This window comes from Mus pahari, chromosome 23 (genome assembly GCF_900095145.1).
Source record: "Mus pahari chromosome 23, PAHARI_EIJ_v1.1, whole genome shotgun sequence".
NCBI classification, from domain to species: Eukaryota; Metazoa; Chordata; class Mammalia; order Rodentia; family Muridae; genus Mus; species Mus pahari.
In genome coordinates, this window is record NC_034612.1 from 30,833,344 (window position 1) to 30,842,136 (window position 8,793).

At 52.3% G+C, this 8,793-nt stretch overlaps 1 protein-coding gene across 1 annotated transcript in view; it reads left to right on the top strand.

Moving 5' to 3' along the window:
* Positions 1 to 3,018: 3,018 nt before the first annotated feature.
* Amz1 (archaelysin family metallopeptidase 1) overlaps positions 3,019 to 8,793 on the top strand; it is a 19,552-nt gene continuing 13,777 nt past the window's right edge. The window contains exon 1 of the mRNA XM_021187075.1: positions 3,019 to 3,133. The gene's annotated coding sequence lies outside the window, so the exon portion shown is untranslated. The remainder of the gene's footprint in view (positions 3,134 to 8,793) is intronic.

Consider the following 8,793-nt stretch of genomic DNA (forward strand, 5'->3'; position numbering starts at 1 on the left):
GTGTAACCCTGTCTCTCCTGGGATTCATGGTGTAGACCTGGCTGGCCTTGAACTCACAGAGATCTACTTGCCTCTACTTCCTACATCCTGAGTGAGATTAAAGGCATGCCATGCCAAGTCCTGGTGTTTTTTTTTTTTATGATGTTTTAAATATTTTTTATTATTTTTTTTTTTACTTATGTGTATTATTAGGCAGCGCTTGTATGTGCGGTACCGACAGAGGCCAGAAGGGGGCGTTGGTTCCCCTGGAGCTGGATTTACCCAGCTCACCCAGGCAGAGAGTCCTGGGTGCTGGGAACTAAACCATGCTCTTCTGCAAGGTCCTCTGCTCTTAACTGCTGAGCCGTCTCTCCAACCCCAGTTTGCCTGCGTTGGGGTCTGCTTGCTTCTCTGCTGTCTATAGGAGAGGCAGAGCTGATACTCAGTCTGCCCAAGGGAGGCTCAGAGGTCATGTAAGATCCCTTGACCCTTAGGGTGCCTCTGACCTACGGGAGTATTTCCCGGGGGTCACTGGGTGAGAGAGTCCACTGCAGGACAGTTTGTCCTATGCCAGCAGCTCCCGAGGGCCCAGGACAGGGGGTGTGGTGGGAGAGCTACTGCTTCCAGGTGGCCTCCTTGTCACCCTGGGATACCCGTGAGAGCATTTAAGCAGTTGGCTCCTGAGCCCACACCTGGGTTGAATCTAGTGGAACAGAGGCCCTGGGCTCCCAGCACTGTGGTCAGCGTCCCTTCTCTGTTGTCCCCTCCCAGGTGGCTCTTTGGCCTTGTAACCCATGGTGTGAATGTCTGAAGTATTTCTTTCTTTTCTTTTCTTTCTTTCTTTCTTTTTTTTTTTTTTAACATATTTCTGGGGTGGGGGTGAGGGTAGAGTCAGTTAATGTATATGCAGATCAGGGGACAATTTTGTGGACAACAGCTCTCTCTTTCCACCTTAACATGGCTTCGTCCTGACAATAAAAACAGCATAGCAGGAGAGGATTTTTTTAGCTGACACTTCCAGGTTACAGATCATTACAGTAGGGAAGTCAAGGTAGGAACTGAAAAATGGCTGGTTACATCATAGCCACAGCCAGGAGCAGGAACTAATACATATGTGTTTGCTTGTGCTTAACTCAACTTATCTACTCTTACATAGCTCGGGACCCCCTGCCTAGGGAATGGTACCACCCACACTGGGCTGGGTTTTTCTGCATCAATTTCTAAGACCACACAGGCCAACTCAATGTAGACAGTCCCTCACTGAGACTCTTCTTAGGTGATCTTAGGAGGTGAGAAGTTGACTCCAGGCTTGGCTCTGGGATAGGGGTCCTGGCCTTGCCTATAGCCCAGCTGAGACCTAGGCCAGTCATGAGAGCTCAGATTTCAGTGACCTGCTGAAGGACCCTGGGAGGAGAACAAGAGAGTCACTGCTAGCAGGTGCTAAAGTCCCTATGGGTGGCCTTTGGGCAACCCTAGCCAGCAGCTCTGGGGCTCCTTGAGGACATCCCCCGGGACAACCCAGATGGCTGGTCTCAGAGAAGAATACAGGAGCAGTGTGAATGATTGGTCTCTGGGGTGGCACATGGTTCCCAAGGAAGGATGGATCGATCTCTCTCTCCCCCCCCCCCATCTCTCTTCCTGTCTAGTCCTCAGTGAAACTGTTTGTTAAGTCACTGAACAGGACCATGTGACACTCAGTGAATGGTCCATACCAGCTTAAGATAATTTATTTTAATCAATTTAATTTAAGATAATTTGGCAGGTTAGCAGTCTTTGCACTTGGCCAGTGTATATTGAATGCCTGCTTTCTACCAGGACCTGTTTTTTGGGTCCAGAGCATGGACTTTAGATACAGTACAAGGGACAGGCAAACCCCTGATGTCACCAGGAATAATAGGTGTCACAGGAGGTTGGGGGAGCCTCCTGAGGTCCCTATCAGAGCAATGTATTTAGGGGAAAGACTGTTCTAGAAGAGGAGTAAAACGAACATAAGAACCTGATGAGGTTGGGAGGTCCTTAGCTGGGTTTCTAGTCTGTGGCTCCATCATTTTTTCCTGCTTGCCCCTCAGTTTTTTTGTTTTTAAGATTTTTTTTAAAAAATTTTTTTTATTTATATGAGTACATTGTAGCTGTCTTCAGACACACCAGAAGAGGGCATCGATCCCATTACAGATGGTTGTGAGCCACCATGTGGTTGCTGGGAATTGAACTCAGGACCTCTGGAAGAGCACTCAGTGCTCTTAACTGCTGAGCCATTTCTTCAGCCCAACCCTGTTTTTCCATAAGCAAAATGGGAACAAACAACCTTGTAGGTAGCTGTGGCAAGAATGTTCTGGAAGCATTCGGAATACTGTCTTGAGGCTAGAGATGTGGCTCAGTTGGTAGAGTACTTGCCTAGCGTGCAACCATGTTGTAGGTTCAATCCCCAGGATCACACCCCTGTGACGCCAGCACTCAGGAGGTAGAGGCGGGAGAGTCGAGGTCGCCCTTGGTTATGTAGTAAGTTGGAGGCCTCGAGTTACAGGTATGTACTACTACCCCTGGTTTCCAATGCAGGACTTTGTGCACGGTAGGCAGAGCTTCTTGCCCGGTTTATTTTTGTTTTCCTTTTGGTTTTGGTTTTGTTTTTTGCTTGTGCGTTTGTTTAGCTTGTTTTGGCTTTGGTTGTTTGAGACAGCTTCTCACTATCTACAGCCCAGATTAGCTTGGAGCCCTCAGTCTTCCTGCCTCAGCGTCAGCTGTAGGATAACAGGAATGCCCCGCCCCCATCCCCCCCCACCCCCACCCCCACCCACTCCCACCCCACCCCCACCCCCACCCCCACTCCCACCCCGTTTGACTTTTCCTCTGGTGTCCTAGGCTGGCCTGGGATGTTCCAGCTTCCTCTCTCTCCTCGAGCTATGAGATGAGCTCTGAAGCACACGTTGCTGGGAGTGTCAGTGTCCCACGTGCTCCTGAGCAGACAGACCTCAGAAGTCTGAGAGTCACCGGGGAGGGTGTGGCACCGTTTCCTACCGCCCTCCTCTCGCACTTTCCACCGGATCCCGCTTCAGTCCCTGCCTCGCGTGCTGACGTCACACCAGGACCGGTTTGGTCCCCGTGACCCGCACACCAAGCTTCTCTGGGGCAGTTCCGGAGGGCGCGGGGCTGCAAGGTAGGGGCCGCGCGGAAAGCAACCACAGGCGCGGGGAGCTGATGGCCGGGGTGGGTGCGGGTGTTGCTGCGGAGTGGGGGTTCTAGCCAGGGCAAGCCAGGGGGACGTCTGGGTGGTGGCGGCGGCGTGCTCCTGTGCCACGGGACCACGGGATGTGCTCGGTGTACTTGGGTAGAGGTTTAGGTGAATCTCAGCGACTGGGATTTCATACATGCTACGCTGGTAGTCAGGTTCCAGATAGCGCGGAACTGGGTCCCAAGGGGCACGCACTCCCTCCCGGGTAGCAGCTCCCCAGGTCCAGGCTACAGCCTTGTCACCTTCAGATGGGGGTGATCAGGCTTTTGTGATCAAGCGCTCGAAGGAAGACATTTCCCAGCATGGACCGGTGGACTGTTGTGGGATGTCCCGGCAGAGACAGGCAAAGTCTCTGGCTACCCGGCTGCCCCCTAGCCTGTATCAGGGAGGGGTGTGAGTGACAGCCAGGTGATGTCACAGCTCCAGGAAGGTAAAGCCACCTGTCAATCCAAACAGCTGGTTCAGGTAGACTCTGAACTTGTCCCAAGTACAGCTGCTTCACTGATTGGAGGGAAATTAGGTTGGAATTTGGGGTTCACAAGGGAGGATGAGGTCAGGGGGTCCTGAGCCGTTTCCCCTCCCCAACCCCTTTGCATCTTGCATTTCCTTCTCCCTGGGGCTGCTCAAACCACCCTCAAGCTTCAGCCCTCAGTAAGTGAACCTCTGCAGCTGCTGCACATTTTGTGTAGTCTCCAAATAACAAGAAACAGAGCGTGATTCTTGTCCACAGGCCAGGCGTCGGCTGGATGTGCAGATGCAGGCCTGCGATCCTAGCAACTGGGAGGCTGAGGCAGGAGGATTGCTCCAAGTTTGAAGGCAGCCCCGAACTACATGATAAATCCCTGCCTCATAAGAAAACCATAAGTAAGAGATATGAACAAGTACTCTGGGAGTTGGGGGACCTGACCTTGGTCACCTTAGTCAGGGTGTCTCTACATGGGGTGACGGAGCCTCCCTGGAGAACCGGAGCCCAAGCAAGGGCATGCGTGCTGTCCTGGGCTCTGAGCAAAAGGGGCTGAGGGGAGGCAGTACAAAGACAGGGAGTCTAGGTAGAAGAGCTGAGGAGAGGATTTCTTTGGAGAGGGTGATACTGCCTTTGTCTAGAACAGCGGTTCTCAACCTTCCTAATGCCGCGACCCTTTGATCCAGTCCCTCATGCTGTGGTGAAAGCCCCAACCAAAAAGTTATTTTTGTTTGCCACTTCATAACTGTAATTTTGCTACGCTCATGAATTGTAACGTAAATTTGATGCGCAGGTTGCCTGATATGCTACCCCCAAAGGGGTTGCACCCCACAGGTTGAGAACCACTGGTCTAGAATCATGCTAGGAGCTCCTGCCTCTCCCTGTGACCCACGGCCAATCATTAGTGTTTCTGTGCCTCCGTTTCCAGATGTGAAACAGTAGTATCTCTGGCTCTGTGACGTCTCGAGGTCTGTGGGATGACAGCAGGCTACTGGACAGCTACTGTCATGATCATCAGCAGGGTGGTGGCAGCCAGGACACACACAGGGGACAGCTAGGGGCCATCTTAGAGGATCTGGCACGTGTGGGAGGATGGGCGGGAACGGTGGGGCGTCCCTCACAGTCCCTGCAGTTTCTCCTGGGGCTGTCAGGACCACTTCCTCCTGCAGCTTCAGCCTCTGCATGAAGTGTGGTCTTGTGACGACTTGCCATGCAGGGTGGAAACGCTGAGCTAGTAGCCGAGGGCAGGGATAGGAGCGTCCTAAAAATCCCCCGAGGGTGAATATGGCCACAAGTGCTGCTTGAGAGGAAGTGCTGTCTGTGTAGACATCCGGGCTACCAGACCTCAGACAAGGACTTGAGGAGGGACAGAGGGGCTTGCTTACTCTGGGGCCCAAACTCAGACCTTGTCAAACCAACCTCTGGTCCATGTTGAAAGGTGAGTCCTTTGGTCATCACTGCCCCTCCCCCCATATCCCATCATGCTCTGTTGTCGTTCGTTTTCCTACTTGTTTGGCTTGCTTTGTGTGTGTGTGTGTGTGTGTGTGTGTGTGTGTGTGTGTGTGTGTGTGTGAGAGAGAGAGAGAGAGGGGGGGGGGGAGTTCACTATATAGCCCAGGCTGGGCTCAAACTCATGGTGATCCTCCTGCCTCAGCCACCCAAATATTGGATTTGCAGGCATGACATGTAGCATCCAGTGTCTTCAGGAGCTGCTGTGTCCTGATCCTCCAAGCCCTGGGTTATCTGGGTGTATGCAACATTCATGGAATCTGCATATGCAGGAGCCTCTTGGTCCAGGCCTGGGCTGCAGAGTGAGACCCTGTCTCACGGACTACAAACATTTCTCATGGCTTTGCCCGAGCAGGGGTGTTTAGCAGCAGTGGAGACCCTGACTACTATGTGTGGCAGCAAAGGGGAATTGAGTGCCTATGGGTAGCAGAGGTTCTACAAGTCGGGATTAGAGGGAGGGAACTAAATCAGTAGTCAGGGTCCAAATTAACTGTGCAGCCTTTGAAATAAGGCTTCGCCTTTCTGAGCCTCAGTTTATTTAGCAATAAGATGGGTAAATACAACAACCACACTTTAAGATTGTTCTAGAGGTTGAAATAAGTGTTGAATGGAGATGGTCTTGGGCTCAGTGGCTATTATACAACTCGGTGGGCAGGAGTAGTGGCCCACATCTGTAACTGCAGCGCTGTTGTGGGGAAATAGAGATAGGAGGCTCCTGAGAGCTCACTGCACAGCCAGTCTAGCTGAGTTAGTGAACTTCAGGTTCAATGAGACATCCTGTCTCAAAAAATAATATGGCATGTGATTGGGGAGAATACATGACATTGACCTCTGGCTTCTTCAGGTGTGTTGCACAGACACACAGGCACAACGGAGACACACAGACATACACTCAGACACATACAGACACACACAGACACACACAGGCACACACACAGAGACACACAGACATACACTCAGACACACAGACACATACACAGACACACACAGGCTCACAGAGACACACAGACAGACATACACAGACACATACACACAGGCACACACACAGAGACACACATACACTCAGACACACAGACACATACACACACATACACACATAGGCATACGCAGACATACACTCAGACACATACACACATAGACACATACACAGACACACACACAGAGACACACAGACATACACNCAGACACACAGACACATACACACACAGACACACAGAGACACACAGACAGACATACACTCAGATGAACACAGACACACACAGGTACACACAGACATACACTCGGACACACGGAGACACACACAGAGACTTAGACATACACTGAAACACATACAGACATACACACAGACACTCAGACACATGCACAGATGTACATAGACATACACATACACAGAAACACACAGACACACAGACACACAGACACATACACACACACAGACACACACACAGATACACACACAGATACACACCCATCTCACTCACAAAGTGATCTTGAGGATTTTCTTCCTTCCTTTCTTTTTTCCCCAGTGGCTTGAGACAGGGTTTCTCTATGTAGCCCTGGCTGTCCTTGTTCTGAACTCCCTCTGTAGTCCAGACTGGCCTGGAACCCAGAGATCCACCTGCCTCTGCCTCCTGAGAGCTGGGATTACAGGTGTGTGCCACCACTTCCCAGCTTCTAAGCAATTTTCAGAGTGGCCGATAAGCTGGGCAAGATTAACATCAGAGTGGTTCAGGATGTCTGCAGTATCAGGGCCTCCCCTTTTTTCTCCTTGTGAAGAAGCTGTGAGAGAGACCCTTCCTGGGCTACTGCAGAGACATGACAAAATTCCAGTTACAGAAGAGGTAATTCTGGGAGTAGTCGTGTGGCTCAGTGGTAGAGCCCCTGCCTAGAATCTCCCAGTGAGGGGCTGGGGTGTGGCTCAGTGGGAGAGACCCTGCCTAGAATCCCCCAGTGAGGGGCTGGGGTGTGGCTCGGCGGTAGGGCCCCTGCCTAGAATCTCCCAGTGTGGGGCTGGGGCGTGGCTCAGCGGGAGAGCCCCTGCCTAGAATCCCCCAGGAGGGGCTGGGAGTGTGGCTCAGCGGTAGAGCCCCTGCCTAGAATCCCCCAGTGAGGGGCTGGGAGTGTGGCTCAGCGGTAGAGCCCCTGCCTAGAATCCCCCAGTGAGGGTCTGGGGTGTGGCTCAGGGATAGGCTTTACTCAAATTGTGTCAGGTCACAGGTTCTTTTTTGTTTTGTTTTGTTTTGTTTTTTGAGACAGGGTTTCCCTGTATAGCCCTGGCTGTCCTGGAACTCACTTTGCAGACCAGGCTGGCCTCGAACTCAGGAATCCGCCTGCCTCTGCCTCCTGAGTGCTGGGATTAAAGGCGTGCGCCACCACGCTCGGCTCAGGCCACAGGTTCTATCCCTAGCACTGAAAGAAAGAAGAAAGAATAAAAGAAAAAAAGGAAGAGAGAGACAGAGAGACAGAGAGAAGCTGATGTAGCTACAACCCTGAAGCATAATTCAGAGGTCACTGTAAGGCATCACGGCCCCTGGGCTTCAGCTTGGGGTGCTGCGTGTGTGTGCAGGCCTGGGGAAGAGCGTGGAGTCTCCGTAGGTGGTGTGATTGGCATCCAGAAACAAAAATAGGTTGCTGAGATGTGTGAGGAGTCAGGTGCTTAGCCGCCTGCACGGCCTCCATGGCTCCGCACTTCCTCCTCTGCGGGAGCTGGCCGTGCTAGGGCAGAGGAGGCAAGGTGCCGCCTGTGGACTGTGTTACGTGTTCCTGTCTCGGTTGACTTCCCTGCACTGAGATGCAAAGGGAAGCTCTGAGCAGCCTGTTGCTGGAGCCAAGCATGACCTGAAGAAAAACCAAACCACTCCCATGCCAGTCTTCACTGACTCTGGTAGACAGTGAGTACCACACTGGGCAGTCCCTCTGCCTGTCTACCTGGTTGATTGCCTCCAGTTCCAGGTTGCTGTGGCCAGCATGCTCGCTCCTGACTGTTAGAACCGTGTCTCAGACCATGTCCACACTCTAGAAACCAGGGTCTGGGAGACACTGGGACGTCTTCTTCCTCAGAAGACAGCTCCTGGGTGCACACGCAGCTCCTGCAAGGAACCCTGTGGTTTAGGAGGAGGGTTTGGGTGGCTCTGTGAGGGGACAGGGTGTGTCTTGTGATCGTAAAAGGCAGGAGGAACAGCCTCTGCCTTCCACGAAGGTACCTCCCTAGCCTTGAAGGGTAGATACCTCCTTATATATGCCTTGCTTCTGTGAGCTCAGAGCTGGGGTGGAGTCCTATGGAAATGCACGTCCGTACTCAATTCTGGAATGGGGAGATGGCTCATTGGGTAGAGCGCTTACCCCATAAGCATGGGGGGCTGAGTTTGGATCCCTGACACCCATGTGGAAGACTGAGGTGTCATGTCTGTGGGCTTGATGACCAGCCAGGCTGGCTGGACTTTTTTTTTCTTTTTTGGTTTTTCAAGACAGGGTTTCTCTGTGTAGCCCTGGCTGTCCTGGAACTCACTCTGTAGACGAGGCTGGCCTCGAACTCAGAAATCCACCTGCCTCTGCCTCCCAAGTGCTGGGATTAAAGGCATGCGCCACCACTGCCCAGCTTCTGGTTGGACTT